Source organism: Phalacrocorax carbo, chromosome 1 (genome assembly GCF_963921805.1).
Source record: "Phalacrocorax carbo chromosome 1, bPhaCar2.1, whole genome shotgun sequence".
Lineage (NCBI taxonomy): Eukaryota > Metazoa > Chordata > Aves > Suliformes > Phalacrocoracidae > Phalacrocorax > Phalacrocorax carbo.
In genome coordinates, this window is record NC_087513.1 from 158,921,546 (window position 1) to 158,943,246 (window position 21,701).

General features: G+C 39.5%; 1 protein-coding gene across 2 annotated transcripts in view; it reads right to left on the reverse strand.

Annotated features, from left to right (window-relative positions):
* PCCA (propionyl-CoA carboxylase subunit alpha) overlaps positions 1-21,701 on the reverse strand; it is a 293,280-nt gene that overhangs the window by 246,619 nt on the left and 24,960 nt on the right. The gene's annotated exons all lie outside the window — the stretch shown is intronic.

The window sequence follows — 21,701 nt, forward strand, 5'->3', positions numbered from 1 at the left end:
CATTTTTCTCCCCGCATTTGAAAACATTTGTTACTTCAACTCTTCAGAGTTTTGACTCTTCCTTTCCCACATGCCCCTGTAATCTGGCAAATCCATTTCTCCTTATTTACCTTACCGCAAGTCATTAGAGCCTTCTCTAGTTCAGTGTCAGTTCAGCCTTGCAAACGCTCTAATATATCACACGTGCATATAACGAAACAGCAAAACAGTAGCTATATCATATTCATGGTACCTGATACACTGCTCCAGAGCCCCAAACAAATCTCTCAAGAACAAGAATGTCTCCATTCCTCCCCACTAGTACAAAACCTCCAGATTTTCAGGTTCCAGTGACAGCTCTTCAATCTATAGACCCTTCTCATATATGCTTTAAATGAATAAACCAGTCCACATATAATCTGGAAGTAAGAGATCTGTTTCTTCTTAGTGATTCATGATGACATGAATTACTTTAATTTCTTACACAATGGACTAGAGTTCATCAAGAACACTCCAAATACCATAACACAAATACACTACAGAATCTGCAATATACAGAAACATAATTACATTAACCATAACCACTAGCAAACAATACAACAAAAGCCATCATTTGAATCCACACTACCAAGTGGCACCTAATTCACACCACAATTCAGTAAACCTTTTCCTCTGCAAAAGCTGACTTATAATGCAATATTTCTAGACAGTCCAAAGAATACAGCAGTTCCCTTTCCTCAAGCACTACAAGTTTCAAATATATTTGTTTTCAAATCCAAGGGTTGCATAAGTGCTTGACTTAAATCACACAGTCTACGTATTTATAACTTGTCCCTAACTTACTACTGAAGCTAAAACTTCAGAAGTGTAGTTTTTCCCTTTTCTGTTTTAGTTTACAAAAACAAATGTCAACAAAACAAAGACACAAGTCCCAGGAGGTTCTTGAGGAAATGCAATTCCTTCATAAATATTAGAATTGACCCAGCAATCTCAAGCATGAATGAATAACAACAAAGGCTGGAAAAGCAGACAAATCTCAATATTATACCATTTAGCATGTTAAAAGTTTTCATCATATTAGGCTACCTGTGCCTCAAAAGATACATTTCAAGCAGCTACAAGGACCTGTTATGTTAGAGGATATGAACAACTGGAAATCATGAAAAGACACATCTTGTGTAAAAGCAGTTTAATTTCTGTAAAAGTTGTGTATTTGAAGGAGTATATTTCATAAGGGCTAATTACATTGCAGCAACAACAGAAATAAGACACGAGATTCACCAAAACGTACTGAATCATCATTTTACAGAACCTCCACTTAATTCAAAAAACTACAGACTAAATTGAGTCATCCAAATCCCTGTATAGATTTGTTACACCTTTGAAAATCCAAACCCAAATCAGTAACAAACGTCCAACCAGCCCATCACAGCCCCCCAGCTCTGCACCTATGACAAATAAGATACTAATAATACTTTCGATTTAACAAGAAGTCCTAGCAGAAGGACATTAGAATGAATACTCTTAACTAGTGCAACTACTTTTGGATTAAGGCACAAAGACAACTGGACACAATCTGAAGTACAACAATTATTTTATTGCACAATTCTTTGTGAACACATACAGATACAAGAACTAGCTCAAGTCCAACAAGCCTATTAAATCAGAAGCAAACTGCACAAAAATGGCCACCTGTTTCCAAAACAAGTTTAGATCCCACCAAAGCTAGGAGGCACCTCCATAGCAAGATACCCAAACCACTAAGTCCTGCCAGATCTTTACACAGGAACAGCTTAGGGTTTCTCCACCACATTTCCAGCAAACAGTCATGTAAAGCAAGGAGTCCATCAGGGCTGATTAGCCAGCATTTTCGACCTGGACTGGTTCCAATCACCACTCCAGGCTACAACGGCTCTCAGGGTGGAGTGTGCAATAAAAGGGTAATAACACTAGCAGCGATTGGTTTTGGAGATCCTTTTTCTACATTATGTTTCAGTATTTCAGAAGGATTTATAAACCAGGTTTGGTGCCAGGACTTGGCATCTAATCCCAGAAGATAAATATCCCCATAACCCAAAATTGTGGATATAAGCACCACAAAAATACTCAATATCCGCTTTGCAAGAGATAACCTGATTTATAAGGGCTGCGCTGAATCCAAGCTAGTAAGTACCCAAATTACATAAACGACATTAGCTCTCCTTTACCCTGGGTGGCACACATACTCATTTGACAGCAGCATGCTCTTGCCCAGCCATACTCTGAATTTACTGAATTATTTCAGATGCAAGGTTGATTAAGGGGATAATAATAATTTTGAGAGATCAAAATTAATAGCTTACTACCTAAAATATACATAGCACTCCTAGAGATGTTCCGTTTAACACAGCAGAAACAATGTAACCTGCTCCAGGAGTCATTCAGCTGCTGCAGACCACTAGTTGAAATCTGTATTACAAAGAACTCAGTTACAATATGTGTGCCCCTCAACATTTAAACACAGAAAAATTTTCTTAGTATGGAAATAGAATGTATGAAAAATTATTTTCAGGCAAAGAACTAACACTTATTTTCAGTGTATATGCAATCTATAAAACAGAGACACTAGGATTATTTACAGATCCCTAATATTAGAATTATTCAACAACCTTAGAGTTTATTAGCTTCTTATGGATCTGATTCATGACAGAAGTGCTTTTCTCCCCACCTTGTTGTATATTCTCACCTACCAATTCCAAGAAGTAAAGGCTGACTGTCATAAGAGCCAATAGAGGAACAAACAAAAAAATACATTTACATGTTTCCTAAGAGAGTGTTTAACATCACCCACAGTTTCCATAGACAATTTCATATACTTCAGCAGTTTCTTATGTTTATCATGTGACAGATGCCATTTACTTCAGTGTAAATGCCTAATTAACACATACACACACTCACTCACTCCCCCCACTCCTCCATCTCCGAGGAGGTAAGTGTCTGGGATTCCCCAGTGTCCCAGTTTTTCAGAGTAGGTCACCCTATGCATCCCCAGTCTTAACACAAGTGATACTCATGCAGCAGAGACAGTTATATTGAGCTGCAAGATGCATTTTCCCCCCGATTCTTCTCTACTGTTTCAGAATTTATATATAGGGAAACTGTTATATCTGCATATGGAGTGTTAATCAAACATAAGAAGCAATTAGAAAAACCTCAGTGAAGAGAACACTTCTGTTTGGTACACTAGATAAGATCTCAAGCATTATTTAGACAAAGAAATCTAATCAAACATGTCATTCTCCTTTTATAGCTCAAATCAATATTACACATTGGAACAACATCCGTTGGTGTAAGTGGATTCACTTAATTGACCCAAACTGCATAATACCGCTCAGCAAGACAAATCACAATTAGCTCAACCCATAAAATGGGGCTAATGAGTAAATCCTTTGTAAGGTAGCTAAAAAAACCAACCACCCCAAATCTTGCCAGCATCCCTGCCAAAAGAGACAGAACAAAACAGAACAAAAAGCTTGTGGCATTGAACACTCTTGAATATAAAAAAAAAAATCAAATGGATGCAAAACAGGTTCAAATTTACTGCTTTGCCAAAAACACATCTTTCATCCGACCTAAGCATCTTTAGCAGCTTCATATTAAAATATACACACCGATAATACAATAAATCTGTGCACGTAGTGGGTGTGAGGTATTCATATAGCCTTTAAAGTGGTATCTGCAAATAAATACTTCCACATGATTACAGCATTTAACCCTGAAATGAAATAATGGAAACATTTCTAAACCACATGAAAAGCAGAACTGCAAAAGCCATAAATAGCATAACTATCCCATATCTTCTACATCTATTTTTACTCAGCATTTCAAAAACCTAAATAAAAATTTATGCAAACAAACAAGTCAACCTACAGAGTCAGCATAAGTAGATCTCTCCCCAAGCCTCTTAAAACTTCGGGTTTTTATTTGATGGCCCACAAATAGTTATGTGAGGACTACGGTAAAACAATTCTCCAGTGGCCTTCACACATTTGTTTTGAGAGTCATTGTAGACATGGAGGGGACTGTAAGTAAATACCCTTCACCAAATCAACCCATCATCCATTAGCACCCACAGGATTAGAACCTGGGTCAGCAGACACCAGCCATGAAAAGAAGATATAAATCTATTGGCACCCTTTCCTCTGCTCCCCCCTCATGCCCTTCGTTTTGCCAACTGGTTGAAACTTGAACACAGCAATAGCCTCACTAAGAAACGGCCTCAAAAATCCAGTTTTCAACTAAAATTAAAATGGAAGGATCCACATTGAACAGAACAGTCTTTAAAAGAAGAACACCACCAGCCAGGTAAGGAAGGCTGCATTTCTAACCAAGACTAAGAGAATGCACTTTTCAACACATAGATTTTCATCTGCTCACACTCTCACTTATAAACATGGATATATTTTTGTAGCCTTAAAAAAAAAGTAATCTCAAAATTCTCTCTCCCATGAGCAGAGCTCTGCAACTTTGTTGGCTGCTAAAAAGCCACACAACTTCACTTGACAAAGGTCTCATCAACAGGAAAGGACTCCCCATTGTATATAGAGGTCTGATCACTAGTACTGTGAAAAACAGACCGTGCTAAGGCTGTGATGCAGTGACACTCTGAAACTGAGTTCTGTTTGCTGGGACAAGCAAGGAAAAGCCTCGAGGGTCATGAAGACATTAGAGGTAAGAACCTAGAGGAGAGTCTTCCAGATGGCTTTGGCTCCTACAGCCTTTTCCTATATGCTTATTCTTTGGCAGATAACTTCCCAGTGAAGCATCTTCTAGAATACTGATGGGAAAGAAGGGTTCGCCATCAGAATTTTATTGCAAGTGCTTACTGCATTTTACCCTCCCCAAAAGAGTAAAGACCAGGAACTAGTAACATAGCGCCTCATACAAACTTAAGAGCACAGAACAGAAGTTTAGCCAGATCCAAGTAGCCGAATGTTGGGAAGACCATATAATTAGACTGACTAAAACAGGGTGGTGGGTTTTTTGGCCAGATATTGAAAATTGAAGGTATGGTGTTTGTTCAAAAGACCATACTGTAGAGACCTTTTCTAGGAAAATTCATCTCTGCAGGCTTCTATTCAGAACTATTAAATCATTCTTAAAACAAGACTTCTTCAGCCTATCAAGCCTATCTGCAGATAACCAACAATTACAAATAAAAGGTTGCTTAACTTCTTTTCAAGTTCAAGCAGCTTTTCTTTTTGAGAGGAAAGCCTGCTTAAAGCTCTGGAAGACAAAAAAGCTAGTCTGTCACAGTTATTAGCTAATATGACTACTTTGTTTGCTGTTGAAAATTTAGCAGAACAATACAGTTGGCTTGTATCACAGCATTCCACATGTTTTAGCCAACACCAACCAGGAACAATCAATCTTTCTTTGATAGATTAACTGAAAAACTAGACGTGGAAAAAGATAGATCAACAGTCATCTTGTTTACCTTTGGACAAACTGCAGGATTAACAGAGGTAGAGGAACTGGGCGGGGAAAACCACAACATCCCATTCTTCAACTCCAACTCACTGCACCAATAGCACAACACTTCTCTCAGTCTTGAGGAAAAAGCATTCCCCTTGCCTCCTTCCACTCGTGGCTCCCTTTGATAGAGTGAGACAGCTACCAAGTTTCTTCACCCAAGTGAAGATTAGAGGCAGCACACCCACTCAAAACAACATCTGCAGATTTAGGGAGTGCTGTGAAGAAACAGTCTGCAAGCTAGCAACTGCACTCACACCTTTGCAGACAATTTTTCTTTGGAGTACATTATCTAGAGCAAGTCTCAAGGAGAAACGGGAGGATTTTACTTCAGAGCGTACACGAAAAACTTGGAAGATACTTAAATCTGTTTACCAAAGCAAGAGTCTCCATCTGTCGCAAGAGTTGAGCAATTCATCATATTTATAGCAGTCCAACTATGCTGTGTGGATGCTACAGTTTCATCTTTGCAGTGTATGTGATTCTGAGCTTTAAGTGTTTTAGAAAAACAATGAAGCTTTTTGTGATGTTAACAAAATAGTAGTGCCCTACAGTGTTTTTAGTAGCCTCTCTGCATTTCAAACACATCTGCACCTACATGTCAGCCTTTCCCTAATGGAATCTCAGCTTTCTAAGCACATTAGCAAACCAATAGGACAGATCTTTCTCATGCTGTTTCTTTTTCCTGCCTCTCCCAAAAACAAGCTCACCACGGAATGCATTTGATGCACGTTTCTTTGTTTTGTTTGCTAAATGAGTAAGACATGTGGGAGATGAGAAAACTAGTAGTAGGCAAGTCTAGAAAATAGTATCAGGTGGTAGCAAGGGTAGCCAACAACTACAGAACTTCATATAGTAGAGGTTTAGCTCTTAATTGAGCTAGATATCCCAGAAGACATGGGATTCAGAAAAAGTAGCTTAAACTCAGCCACATTACAAAGCAACACATAGTATGCATTAGTAGCATGCTCCTGTCTAGCATTTCAGCTTCATTCAGAGTTCTTCTTTCAGATGGATGAGCAAAGTACACAACCATTCAGACAAGGTTCCTATCTCATCTCCAAATCTGCCTGCCTACAGATGGAGGGACTGCAGAAGTTGCTTCCAGCACCCAAAGATGGTAATAAAGTCAGGGATCCCTGAAATCAGTTCCAGGGTTGAGAGAACAGCCCACAGCAACAGCGAGGTGAATTCACAGTTACCTGGCATTTCAACTACACAACAGTATTTAAAGGAAATTGAGAGGGGAAGTATGGACATCAGCTCAAAGAAACATATTCTCAAGCAGTAGCTGGAAGACTAACATAAAAAGAATCAGAAATGCAAGATACAGACCCTACAGTAAATCAAGTTCTTCCGAGTACGTACTAACTTCTGGCCCAAAATGAACCATATATTGAGACATGAATGAAGTTCCACAACAAGCCTCACTTTACACAAATACAGGTTGCCACTCAAAGGATGATCCCACCCCTAACTTTCCTCCACATTCTGCTCTAGCAATTACAGTACTGTGGAGACAGATCAATGAACTGAACAGACTCTGTGCAAAAGTAATCTAAGGAGAGCAGAAATTAACTTTCTGTCAGAACAGCCATTTAAACCATCTCCCAGCCACGTGATCACTGGATCCAGTACAGTGAATGGATGAGAGAGGACAGCAGAGCACAAGCAGTCCTTTCAAAAGTATTTTAGACTTTGAGAAATCTAAATCATATGAAGCCAGATTTAACAGGTCAAATAATTCATAAAAGAAAATTTCCAAAATAACAGGTTGCGAGTGAATGCAGAATACCTTAAGGATAAGAAACTTTCAGTGCAGGTTTTCCAAAACACAGAAAATTTTCCTTATGTCTATGCAATATATACGTATCATAGAAAATATATACGTACATATATATGTATGTGTGTAGGTATGTACATACACACAGCCCTTAGCTACTTTTGGGTACTCTGTGAGAGGGTTAGGTTAAAATTAAGTACTAAGGGAATACCTGTAATAAACCACAAAAATGCATTCATGAAACCGCAAAATTATTATCACACCCAATGTAAGATTATGTTTTAAGAAGAATGGAATCTTTAATACTTACAATTGCCTTAAGTACTCACTTTATTATGTAACATTCAGAAAAGTAGAGCATTTTTCCTTCAAAATTTCACTGATGTGAATATTCAGATTCCTTTAAAATTATGCTCTTTTAGTTCTTCAATAAAATTGTTAGTTCTACAAGAAAATTACTCTTCTGACAGTGTAAAGATATTCATTACCTTGTAGGACAACTTTGAAAAAGATAGTTCTCTATATCAAATCTGTGCTAGGTTTTCTATCTTCCTCAAAAGCCTCATTTTGAAAGACAAGTCAGCTTCGAGATTCCAAGAGGCAGATGTCAAGATGAAGGCTATAAAAACTGTATAATGGAAAAAAGCACCAAGCATGCTTGCTGTGGGAACTCACAGAACACAGTAAGCCAGAAAGCCCGTGAAATCTACTTGTTAAATAACTTTTCAGAATAGACTTACCTTTTTAGAAAAAAAGGAATTTGCAATTTTTAGCAAGAAATCATCCCTGCCCATGCCAGAAGTATAATCACTTCCATGCAATCTGTTTGACAGCCACTTGGTCCTGTTGCAGCAAACACAGTAAGAAAGTACAAAGCAGCATTTGTTATGAAACAGTCAACCCACCAAACACTGCTATCTCTAACTTAGATTTTTAAAAAGGGTGTATGACAGACCCTGTCAGTACTTGCAACCCTGTATTCAAAGGAAGTTTAAGCAGATTTTGCATAGTACTAGATAAAAGTAATCACAGAAGACCCCCAAAGCCAAGTACATAAAGAATTACACAGGGAAAAAAACATATTCCATAGAAGAGGATCAAATTAGGTAATAGCCAGGGCCAAAGACCTCCAAAGAAGAAAATAAAAAGCAGGTCAGCAGAACTAAGTTACAGGATGAAGAGTTCCAGAGTTGACTGATAGACATGGCACAAGATTGTTTTTCCTGCACAAAAAAAAAAAATCTTAAACTGGGCAGAAGAAAGAAGGCAGAAAAAGTATTTATTTCTCTGTTTCTTCTTATGGTGTAATGCTTTCAAAAAGGTATTTATTGTTTATTACACCACTGTACTAACCTCTGTTCCACCCTTAAAAGAGAATTTATGTTTATATTCTACAACACTGGATGTATTACCTATACATTAAGAAGTGCGTATCTGGTGTTACACAGTATAGCCATGCACTTGAAAATGGTTGTATAGACAAGCAGCTGGCTCACCAAACCCACAGGGACTGTACACAGTCTAACAAATGGGCAGGACAAGTAAACCTGCACTGTCTAAATACAATTTTCACAGATTTAATACCAGCACTGGACAATCCAACCAGGGATGCTGACACCAGACTTCATTCAGTCCCATTTTTCCAGATCATCTGACAAAAATGTAGAACCATAGAATCATTAAGGTTGGAAAAGACCTTTAAGATCGAGTCCAACCACTAACCTATCACTGCCAAGTCCACCACTAAACCATATCCTCAAGCACCACGTCTACCCTTCTTTTAAATACCTCCAGGGATGGAGACTCAACCACATCCCTGGGCAGCCTGTTCCAATGTTTGACAACCGTTTTGGTGAAGAAGTTTCCTAATACCCAACCTAAGCTTCCCCTGGTGCAGCTTGAGATCGTTTCCTCTTGTCCTATTACTAGTCACTTGAGAGAAGAGACTGACACCCACCTCACTACACCCTCCTTTCAGGTAGTTGTAGAGAGCGATAAGGTCTCCCCTCAGCCTCCTCTTGTCCAGACTAAACACCCCCAGGTCCCTCAGCCTCTCCTCAGAAGACTTGTTATCTATACCCTTCACCAGCCTCATTTCCCTTCTTTGGACACACTCCAGCACCTCAATGTCCTCCTTGTAGCGAGGGGCCCAAAACTGAACAGAGTACTCAAGTTTGTTTGTTTCCTTACAGCCCTCAGGGTTCTGCCATAACTACATCTCAAATTGTAAAGATTTTTGTTGCATGAGCCTAGAAAAATCCTTAATTTGTTTTCTAAATTGACTATTTTCCCTGACAACTTTTCCACCTTCCAGCTGAAGGTAAGTCTAGGATAGCAAGCAGATTCTTAGTCTCTGCTGCAACCCCCTAATCTTATAACGATATTATTTCAGCATATCGAGCAGATTTAGTCTAAAAACAGTGCATATATTGAGGAAACAGGTCTTGATATATAAAAGACCTTTCTTCGCAGGCCACTGCAAAGTTGCCCCACCAAAAGTTTAAGCACAGTTCTTGTTCCAATAAACAAAACTAGAGTAGAGTGTCAGGTCTTCTCCCACTCCTACTTCATAACCAACTATCACTTCTGGGATTTCTCTTTTTTTGAGGCAAGAATTTAAGAAGTACAGTCAAATGCTCCTGATCGTCACCTCTTAAGACTAAATAAAAGCTAGGAGATGTGGGAAGTACCACTATCAGACTAGCTCAATTACAGCATCATAGATACTTATGGCCCATACATACGATTCTAACATATATTTATCTAGATTTTAAACATAGGGCACTTGGTCAATGTTAAATATATTTAGTGTGGTAAAAAAAGAGATAATTACATCCTATACAGGCAACACCTGCACAACAGTGGAGGAAAGAAATAAGCTATTTCTGTAAGGTGACAACTGTTTCCATTTTTAGAAAGATACAAATTTTTCTATTCCTCACAAAATACAGATAATATTCACAGGTGTAATAAGTTATCTCAGTCTTATGTACAGTTTTATAAAACATAGCAATAAAGTTCCATTTATATAAATTCCTGTTTTAAAAAAGCCTGGAATTTAAAAAAAACGTGTCCAAGTTGCATGGAATCTACATAGCACAGCAACATATACACTGACACAACGGTTCCTTCTAAATCCTATTTCCTGTTAGCATTTAGGTTTGGGTTTCCCCCCCTCCAACCTGCTAAATAAAGTCATATTTCCTGCTGACAGCAAATGATTGGTTTACCTATAACTCCAGGGGGTTTAACAATCCATCCTTTAAGAAGCTTTGACAGTTTAACCTGCTGAGCTCACAGCACCCAAGGGAGGGTCTTACTTGCAGTTTTACCTCTGCTGCTGCTGACCACTAATACTGACTCCACAGATAATAGATTTCAATAACAATCTCCTACAGGTTAACACTTCGGGTACTAGCCACAATGCTGCTTTAATTAAGTTAATACATGATGGTCACAGTTTGGTAGGAAGTTTTATTAAATTTGGCAGTGCTTACAATAGCAGGAAAAGTGCACATACTCACCTGTCCACTAGGCCTAGGATAAGTTTGTCTACAGATATGATTCAGTCAGTTTATGGCTTTACATAACTTTAAGTGAGCTCAGTTTATTAGCTCCATTTCCTCTAAACATGGATCTTTCCAGCATAACTGATAATTTCATGATGGATATGAAATGGATGCCTCTAACCATGCTGGGCACAGAAAGTGCCTACCTGGTATATAAATAGTCCATGTTGTACAGTTAAGTGGTGTTGGGTTCAGGTTTTTCCCTTTGCAAGGTTTGGAGCACCCTGACAATGGAAAACATTAGCATTTTTATTTACTTAAAGCTAAGCTGTTAATATTAAAATAACTTTTATATTTTGGCATACTATTAATTATGCAGAAGTTTGAAGATGTTAAAACCATCTAGTGCAAAGTGGGAAATAATTCGTATTTATTGAAAGCAAGCATTTAACAAAATACAAAAAGTGCAGATTGGAGAAGGTGCATGGTTAAATGCATTTTTCAGACTAATTATTCACTTATTCTTTTTAAACACTGCACTTAAAAGCACAAACTCACTTCAAAAACAGAGGGGAAAAGAGGTTCTTTGTTAAAAACCTGGTATTAACTTTACCTGCAAAAACATCTATTTGCTGGATTTCTTTTCGTTTTTTTGTTAAAGTACACAATCTGACAGACACTCTACAGAGTAATAATGAAGCAGCATGGGAGCCATTTAATGTATTTCTTGATTAACTCATTGCCTGTCCAGTTCTCATACAGACATGTGCTCACATGTCATAATCGTCATAACTCCCATCATCCCTACAGTTAACACACAAGCTCCTTGATTAGTGCACAACTCCCAGACGAGCCATTGCTAATGCTAAATAATTCCCTTCAGCCTCCTGCGACTATACCGCAGGCTCTCCAATTAAATATAATGTCTCTGATGAGCCATATTAATACGAACAAATTCTTGCCAGGGATTCTAGCCCACTCACTTTCACCAAAGTAGTAACTGACATAAAGAGAGGAAATCTATATACATAAAAATTAGCCAAAATAATAGTTTTGCCATGAGGCTTTAGTTATAAAACTGTGCTGTGACAGGTATGTTATTCTTGGAGGTATCCAGGAGACTGGCATATAAATACATGTTACTGGTAAGTGACAATGAGTAAATTACCATTTTAATAATTGAAAAGCAAGCATGTAAAACAGCTTTTCAATCAGTTAATTACAATTAGCAATATCTAATCACATATGATAAATTAACTACAGACACCCTCAGATCACTTGCTGTTGGTATGGCAATTATACTCAGCTGATCTTATGCATTAAGCATCATTTGAAATATCAGCATAGCTGCACACACCTACATAAAAGGGTTTTTCAGGTTACAAAAATATTTCAGTAATGACCCATGCATAAAATTTTCAAAACTTGCACCAAGAAACTACCATGCTTGTTAAAAGCCTGCCCCAGCATCTCAGCTTATATTGCAAAGTCCACATATTTTAAGATGTTTACATATGTATCAAACAACATTAAAATATTTTATGACTATAAAGGAGCCAGTCATGAGTCAAATATATAGAAGCCAGATTATGATGATTTCCCCCCTTTAATATCCAGACAGTCACTGGAAATCAAAACCTCTCCAGTGTACCCAGGAATTCCTTAACATCATTTAACTCAAAATTGCTGCCATTAGCTGGAAATTTTCTACTTAGATTTTATGAAAATCATGAGGAATTCCCAGTCCTTCAAGCAGAGAGTCTGATGTCCTTAACCCTAGTGCTGACCCTCTCGCTAAAAGAGATATCAACAAAGGACATGTAAATTGACTGTTGCAGAAGTATCCTTTAGTAGTTTTAAATATTGCTTGCAACTGCACAAATTGTAAGATATTCAAATAACCCCCATGAAATTTTGATAAGCTCTTCCCCAAGGTCCTTGCACCTTCATCCTTACACTAACGTACTTCATCTTCATTTACCTGATCATTAGTTTCCAGTTTGTTCAGCTGGAAACCAACACACACTAATTACTTTGACATCACAAAGTCCAATGTATTCACCACCTCCCCAGACAGCAGGGAGAAATTATCAAGGGTAGGCATGATAATATCCTGATAAATGATGATTCACATCACCTCACTGTCAATCATCCAGAAGTGCTCACGCAAGATACCACTCAATCTCATTACCGAATCCTAGGGCTAAGAGTACAATACACACCAGGAGTCATATTTCAAACAGCAGGCCACCTGGGTAAGATGCAGCTCTTGGAGAGTTTCATGAATTTTGTTGGCTTTTTGTTTTAACACAGTAAATGTCAAATATTCATATATTTTACCATGTGTATATAGGCTGGCAGAAAAGGACATGCTGAAAGCAAGGCAATTCATCTTGAGGGTTCAAGTGAAAAAAATATCTAGGTTCTTTGAAGGGGAGGACAAGGACAGGTAAGTTCCATTAATTTAAGAAAATTAAATTCATCTAAAGTTTCAGTTTCATGATTTAAGCACCCTTCCTGCTGAAACAGTATAAATGCATTCAGAGCTCTAAAAAAAAGAGTAATGCTAGCTTTGTAACTCATTGAGATAGGGAGAGTTTGCTTTTTCCGTGACAGAAAGCAGATATTCATAAAAGCAAGATTCCTGCTTAAATAAAGGGAGGGGGAACGGGGGGACAAGACAACAACGACACCACAACACCAGAATCAGTCAAGAAGCAAAATAAAAGCTTAGTAAGAGCTGCTTTCTCAGAAAAGATCACCTCCTCCCATACTTCCAAATTAGTAGCATCATCCTTCCAACTCTCTCAGTCCAATTAGACACATAAATAAAGCAACCTCCAATAGATAAATGCCCAGGACTTGCTACTTCACACAGAATCTAGAAGTTCTTCTTTATGCTCAGGAATGGGGAGGGAACAACACACACCATCTCCTAGGTTTGTAACACAGTTTTCTTGCCCAAGGTAGATCATTCACCATCAGCAATCCTGCACAATGACGCATCATACATTGAACAATACGATCAATGACTGATGGAACAGGTAAGTGAGCAAAAGATGAAAACAAGACTGAAAGACTATGGGTGAAAAGTGTGAGGGAATTTCACAGCTACATGTGATTCTGCTAGTTACTGCCAGGGAGAAAAACAGTCAAAGCTAAGGACCAAAACCTTGAGTAGATAGTGCTACAGAATCAAGCAAACAAAAGAGAGCAGACAGCAGAAAAATAAAGAAAGCACGAAGATGCACATTCTACCACTCCATTGTATTTTCCTGGCTGAAAACACCTAAAGCACTCAATGCAAGTCAGAGCAGCAGAGCGCTCTCTTGCAAGTACAGATGATACTGCTACAGGCACACTGGTGCAGCATCCAGCAGCTGCCTGCCCACACAACTGGGCCTGAACTTGGCAGGAACCCTCACACACACTTTCTTGCACCTCCACTGCCCCAGACTGTTTGAAATATGATCATAGGCTCACAATGAAACCCTTGTCCCATTTCAAAGCACTCTCCCATGGGGCTACACAGGACAGGCAGCAACTTATAGGCTCCTGTTCAGATAATGTTAGCATAACATTTTTCAAGCAGAAACTCAGAGGACATGTTCTAGAATGTATGTATATGCAAATATATCAGAAATGCAAAGCTCTGTAAAAACACTGAATGAAGTAATGTAGGTGTGGCTGCACTATATACCTGACACATACACGATTCGAAGTCTACCTTTGGAACAGCTGCAGATCACTAATGGAGTTATAAAAAGGCAAGAGCTCTTCACAAGCTTCCTGTCAAAACACCCGCCCTAACAAAAGCCATCTTCGGGTTACACATAGATCTCTCGCACCCAACTCTGTGACCAACACCCCTCACCTCTTTGGCACAATTTACATTAAGATTGGCTTATCAACCTTACCTATTGTGCTAAGGATGATAGATAAGTGATTCTACAACAATTTGGCCCAGAAAGGTTAAACACCACATGCTTGAACAACAGAACTCGAAGCATGTTTCCCCTTAAGAACCAAAAAGTCTGAAAATAAAACAGAACCTATTATCTCTAGCACATCAAGTAGGGCAAGATAATGAGCAAAAAAGAGAAAGGCTTTTTTCCACTGAAGGCAATTGCAGTGCTTTCCCTTCCTAGACTTAGAGAAGGGCTGCTAGGAGGGAACAAATAACTAAAATTGTTGGTTTAGTTTACAGAAGTGGAGCACTGAAGACAGAAAGGAAATTGGCAACTCAGACTAGAAAAATATCACTCCAAACAAGCTTCAAAGTCACAAAATTTTACAAATATCATTCAATAATGAACTTCATATAGAAGTGTGTTACATTTTCATTTTAACCTAAAAACAGCCTCCTTCATCCCGGACTTACTGCAGCTCAAATTTCTTAAGGAACATACGACCTGACTATTTGCGCCTTGAGAAGGCCACTGTTGGCTTAACTGCTTGAAGTCATACAATTCAAATTTCTTCTACAGAAAGAATATTGGTGCAGAGAAATCATAGGCATGCCTGCCTGCAAAATGAATTTAGGACAATAGTAAATATGTTAGCATTACTCCCAGAAATCTCAGGGCAGAAAATTGTAGCAGTGGTTGTATGCTTTAGTTCAGCTGATGGAAACATCTGACATTCTAGTAGTTGAAGACTTTCTTAAAAAGGCATATCTTCAAATCAAAAACAATGTTTATATTTCTTGATGTTAGGGCTATGGTAATTGCTTTACAAAAAAAACTTAACACAGCAGTGTCACTTTTTGAATCTCATTAGCCTAATTTTTAAAAAAATTAGCTTTCAGAACTAATTCACACAAAAACACATACATGCTTATTTTTCTTAGCTAAGTTGTAAAAGAAAAATCTCTGCAGAAAGAGCAAAAGACTGGCACGGAAACAAACTTTACTATTGGGCAAATACTGAGTTGGACACATAAAACATAAAAACCACATCTTTCTTTCAAGTTACTGAAGTTAACTTCCAGTAGAATTGCAGTATTTCCTCTAAAGGAAAAAAGAAAAAAGTAAATGGGAAACTGTTGTCAACAAGTGTCACTACTGCAGAGCTCACAGCCTACAAGTTTCTGTCAGTCTTGACTCCACAGATACTGGACAAGACGCACATTACAAAACTTCAGGTTCAATTTAACCCATATGCAAGGCTGATTCTAAAAACTCTTCAAAACATTCAGCAAGTAGAAATTAAATACAAGTTACACTCCAACTGTAACTCTCACAAGAAAAAATAAAATCAGATTTACCATTAAAATTCAGGTTATTACAAAAAATAAATCATTCATACAGCTAAAATCTCCCCCACATTATAGTCATAAATTTGTGTTTACAAAGAACAGTGACATATTTCAGGTAGCTACAGACCCTCTACATACTCATTTGATCAAATAAAAGCTAACATTGATCCAAAAGATACAAAAGAACATCATTAAAATTACAAAATACAATAGCAAAATCCGTATTAGGACTCTGGTCTTATAAAATTAAAGCTTTGAATTCAGCATTTAATTACTGAATAAATAATGACCAGCTGCTGAATTTATCAAGAATGACACATAGCATAAAAAATGGCTTCCCAAACCAAAAGTACAAGAGATGCTACAGTGGTTTCCAGAGTTCTCCAAAATTTTGCTATGCTTAACAAGATAAGCAACACAAGCAAATATGTAAATAGTTCAAAGTTTCAGTCAATCTTGAAGTTAGGAGCAAGAAAAGCAGTACCTTGCTGAAAGCGTAAGAGAAGAAACAAAGGGACAACTCTGGTTTCTCAAGTCCCAGCAGCAGGTCGCTGTGGCAGACAGCGGGGCTGCCCAGGCCCGACCGTTCTGCACCTCATTCTCTTTTATGAAAAGAAAGGTTCAGGACACTGGGGTCTGGCCTTATCAGGCAACAGAGTGCTCAAAGGCAGCTCCTCGACCACTGCCCCTTCCCTCCTACATACACAAGGTTTTCAGCTGCTAAAAACGTACAAGCAAGCAGTACTAAGTCATCCACATTCAAAGGTATTTGGGATCCTTTCTCACAGCATAAGTGAGTGGCCTAGGAAGACACCAACAGGCAGGCCAAGCTGGTCAGGCTTCTAGCACCAAGCCTTCATCACACCAGGCAGCAGACCTGCCAGGGACCCTAATGCTGGAGGAATGTCTCAGTACTTAAAACTTGTTATCACAGCTTTTCTTTGCCCCCCACCCCCTGTTAGTCTCCAATACATTCAAAGTACCAGCTTCTCACCTCCACAGAGCACAAACAGCAGCCAGGCAATACAACCACCTTTGTTATGTTCAGGAAAAGCCTTTAAGGAAAAAAATTCTGGAACAGCAGGAAGATGCAGTCCCCAGCAGCCACCCCACACAGTACACCTGTTCTGTTAGCTCTTCTCCAAGATAAAAGCCTTCACTTATTAAGCAAAACCAAGTCAAACAAAAAATCAGGTTCGGCAAGTTAACTTTTTCCTGGGTTCACGAGCATTTCTAGGAAACTGACAGTTCCAACACTGAACCAGTAGTAGCATCCAGAAGAGCTAGTTAAGAGCAACAACTGTGTATACTGGAGCAAAACCATCACTCAGAAGTTGTGCTGAAGAGCTTTCAAACTAAGCACAAGATCAGCAAAATTACGTAGGGAAAGTTTGCCATAAACAAGAGCTATTATTTAACTCTCTGGACATTATTCTTCAAATTTTACACTCAACTTTTAATAAAATTGAGACACAACTGGTGACTTAGATGTACTCTCATTATTACCTTTTTTACCTTCTCAGAATCACATCAGTATTTTGATACTCATATATGCCAAGGAAAATCCTCACTAAAAAAGCCATGGGTGACCAGCAATTTAAAAAAGAAATCTCACAGGTAAAGGAACAGGTCATACTTCCATTATAAGCATTCAAGTTATCTGTGAAGAGACTCTCCTTTCTTTTTCTCATCAAATACAACATAAATGGTTAAAGAGATTGGCTATGCAATGTGAAAGAAGCTAAGACTAATCACGTATTTGCCCATTTGACAACTTAATACAAATTATCTTATTCTGTGTTTTGCTTTTACTTGCCTAAAATGAGTTCTCTTCCCACCCCATGGGTTTTTAAAAAGGCAATAAACAAAAGTGAACAATAAGTTGGACAGGACCTCTAAAGAGCTGATCCAATTTTTTTCACTCACTTTTTAGTTTAGCTAGGTTGACTACCTCACAAGTTCAGCTACTAAGATACTACAGGACACCAGTGAGAGCCCTGGTACAGCCAAGGTAATTGACATTCACTGCTCCTTCATCCTTGGAGCTGGCCATATCAAAGATGGCTACCAGATTAGCCAGGCATGATTTGCCACAATAAACTCTCTCAGTCATACGCTCACACTTCATGTGAGAAGGCATGGCTTCCAAAAAAATTCACACCATATTTTTTCTAATTACTTCCCTATAGTTCTCTGGATCAAAGAGACAGTTACCTCCTTCCAGTCATCAGGAACCTCTCACAACACTGACATTTCAAAGATGAGAGAGCACAGTCTCACAATTAAATCAGCTCATTCCCTCAATTCAGATGTATCCCATCCATCCCACCGACTTTTCTATGTCCGATTCACTTACATAATACCCACTTGACCTTTCCTTGCTGTGAACAGGACAACGCTTTGCCTGGCACTGCAGTTAGGCTCAGGGACCTAAGAGTGGGCTTTCCCAGTAAAGACCAAAGCACATTAGGCACCGAATATCTCAGACTTCTCCACACTCTTTGTCATTATCAGGTACCTTGCTCAATGAGCCTGCATTTTCCTTTTCCTCTCTTTTGTTGCTGATACACAGAAACTTCCTGTTGCTCCTTCACATCCTTCATTATACAGGCAACACCAGCAGAGTTTTGGCTTCCTTATTTATGCCCCTGCACACTCTGACCAGTCTGTCTCCTGTGTATACTTCATCTGCTGCATACTCGTTTTCTGCATTTAAACTCTGCCTGAGTTCCTCATACAGCCCAGGCAGGCTTCTGCCACACTTCCTCAGCTTTGTCCACATCAGCTGAGATGCAGAGACAGCTCCTGTGCTTGGAGAAGACAACCCTTGAATATCAACCAGCTCTCCTGGGACACTTCAACTTTCAAATCAGTCTCCCATGGGATCCTGGCAAGTCCTTGCTCAGGCCAAAAACCTGCTCTGCTGATATCCAGGGTTGTAATTCCGCCGTTTGCCTTGCTTCTTTTGGGAGCCTAAACCTCACCACTTCAGAGTGGTCATAGGCTTCACACCCCTAATCACCTCTTCCCTCTTTGTAAGAGGTCCAGCACAGCATCTCCCCTAGTTAACCAAATCATTTCTGTCAAGACATTATCCTCCACAGATTCCAGAAGACCCTCACTTGCTTTCACTCTGTCTTTCCAGCAAGTATCAGGGTAGTTAAAACCCCACATAAGTACCAGCACCTGCAATCATAAGGCTTCCTCTAGCTTTCTAGAACTGGTTTTATCTGTTTCTTATTCCTCATCAGGTCTGTCACAGACATATACCACAACACAGCCTAGTGGCAGAAGTCAGTCTTCCCTGTACTGAGGGTCTCTATCCTTCACTTATCCAAGCACAGCCTCTTGCAAAGCTCTTGGCTCTGCAGGTTCTCTACAAAGAAGAGTCCTTCCTGATTCTGCAGTCAGCTCATCTCTTCCCTGCAGCTCCGTCACCTGCAACTCAGCACCTGGACCAGAGCACACCGCCCACTTGCAAGGGCCCCGGCCCCTAGTCTCAGCCTCAGGGAGAAGCAGCAGGCATTTGCTACAGCCTGAGACATGGAAGACTTCAGCCTCACTCCTTCTATGTACTTTAAATATTAATTCATTACTGCTGGCAAGATTTACAATTAACACGTGTTCATTTACTCAAAGCTGCTTTTCTTTCATACTTACAATATGGCATAATATGGAAACAACAAGGCCATGGGAAAACTTTTGCAGGGAGTATCATAAGAAACCAGTCCCCAATATTTAATTAATACTACTTCCAAAGCATCCTTTGGTAATGTAGTGTTGATACCATCTAAGAACAGACAAACATCTATTAAAAGTTTTGTTCAAAGAAAGAAATTGCACTACACAAACAAGTTTTAAGGTCCTCTAACTTCTTGCTAAGTGCATAAAATCTCAGTTTGAGGCAGGGCCCCCACCCGAGGTCTGGTGACAACTAAGAAGAGCTCTCTAGTATTCACCAAACTGGCATCTTCACCATGCACGGGTGTCCACCCTCTTGTAAGCACACATTCTGAGAAACAGGATCAGAGTTACCCACAGATGTTTATATATCCACATTAGTGAAAAACAAGACAAAACCAAAAGCAATCCCTAGGGTATGGATGCTGTATTCTCTAGAAGACTAGAAAGGAAAGCTTAATTCAAGTTACCTTTGATATTCCACTACTGTTTCAAATCAGTGGAGGAAATTAATTCCTAATAGAAATGACAGTCAGGTGCAGCTGCACTGTTCAGAACAATTTGAACATTCTATTTAAGTCAATAACAAGACACAGATTTTCATTAACTAGCCATTAGACATTCATGTGAACAGAGCTTAATACAAGCCTTTTAATGACATCCTTCACGATCTCCACGATTCAGCATCATGACAGAGCATTAGAAAGGAGCAGCCCAAATACCAAGCACTCAGTTTCACACATCTGGAAAAGCAATACACTGTGTGGGACCACATGAGAAACAAAACCACTCAACAGGAGAAACTTAAAACTGCCTTTTTTGTTGTTGTTCTCAGGAGACAACAACTGCAAAGGTAAGTAAGAAGATATCACCATAATATCCATAGTAAGGCAGGTCACCTGATCCTTGAGAAAGTACCTGTAACATACTTACATGTGCTGGTTTTGGCTGAGAAGGGGTTAATTCTCCTCACTGTGGGGGTCGGCTACCTTTCCAGCTTCCCACGCTCTGCCGCGTGGCGGGGGGGGGGGGGGGCTGGGAGGGGCGGGGCCATGGTGGGGACGGCTGACCCCGACTGGCCAATGGCAGGTTCATTCCATACCATGTGACACCATGACCAGTATATTGGGGGGGGCAGCGGCAGCGCGGAGGCGGCACAGCGTCGGGTCGGCGGGCGGTGAGTGGCTGCGGCACGTGTAGTTTGTTTCGGCGGTTCGTTCCCCCTCTCCCCTCCCTTCCCCCTCCCCCGGGGTTTGCGCCTCTCGTTCTCCTTTACATTGCATTTCTGTTGTTGTTTCTTTTAATTTTAATTATTAAACTGTTCTTATCCCAACCCACGAGCGTTACCCTTCTGATTCTCTCCCCCATCTACCGGTGGGGGAGTGAGCGAGCGGCTGTGTGGGGCTGAGCTGCCGCTAAACCACAACATTACATGAGAATCTGCCAAAAAGTGCCAACCAACAAGAGCTGGGAGATCACTCGGTCACACCTGTTTTTATGGAACAACACAAACCAACTGCAATCACTGGCCACACACCAGCATCCTACACTGCTAACTGGGATCTTATCTCTATGCAATCCAACAGTTACCTCAGCTTCCACACATATTCCTCATTCCTTTACAGTTGGACTTGATCTTAAAGGTCTTTTCCAACCCAAATGATTCTATGATTGTCTCCCACAGGGTTCTCCAAAGTTCTGTTATTGTAGGACCCAATCTCAATGCGTGTTGTGCTGGTTTTGGTTGGGATAGAGTTAATTTTCTTCACTGTAGCTGGTATAGTGCTGTGTTTTGGATTTGGTATGAGAACACTGCTGTTGGCAAATTGATGTTTTAGTTGTTGTTAAGTAGCAGCTAAGTGTCCCTAAACAGTGCCTACATTAGTCAAGGCCTTTTTCAGCTTCCCACGCTCTGCCACAGGTACAGCCAAGGCAGCTGACCCCAACTGACCAAAGGGATATTCCACACCATATGATGTCA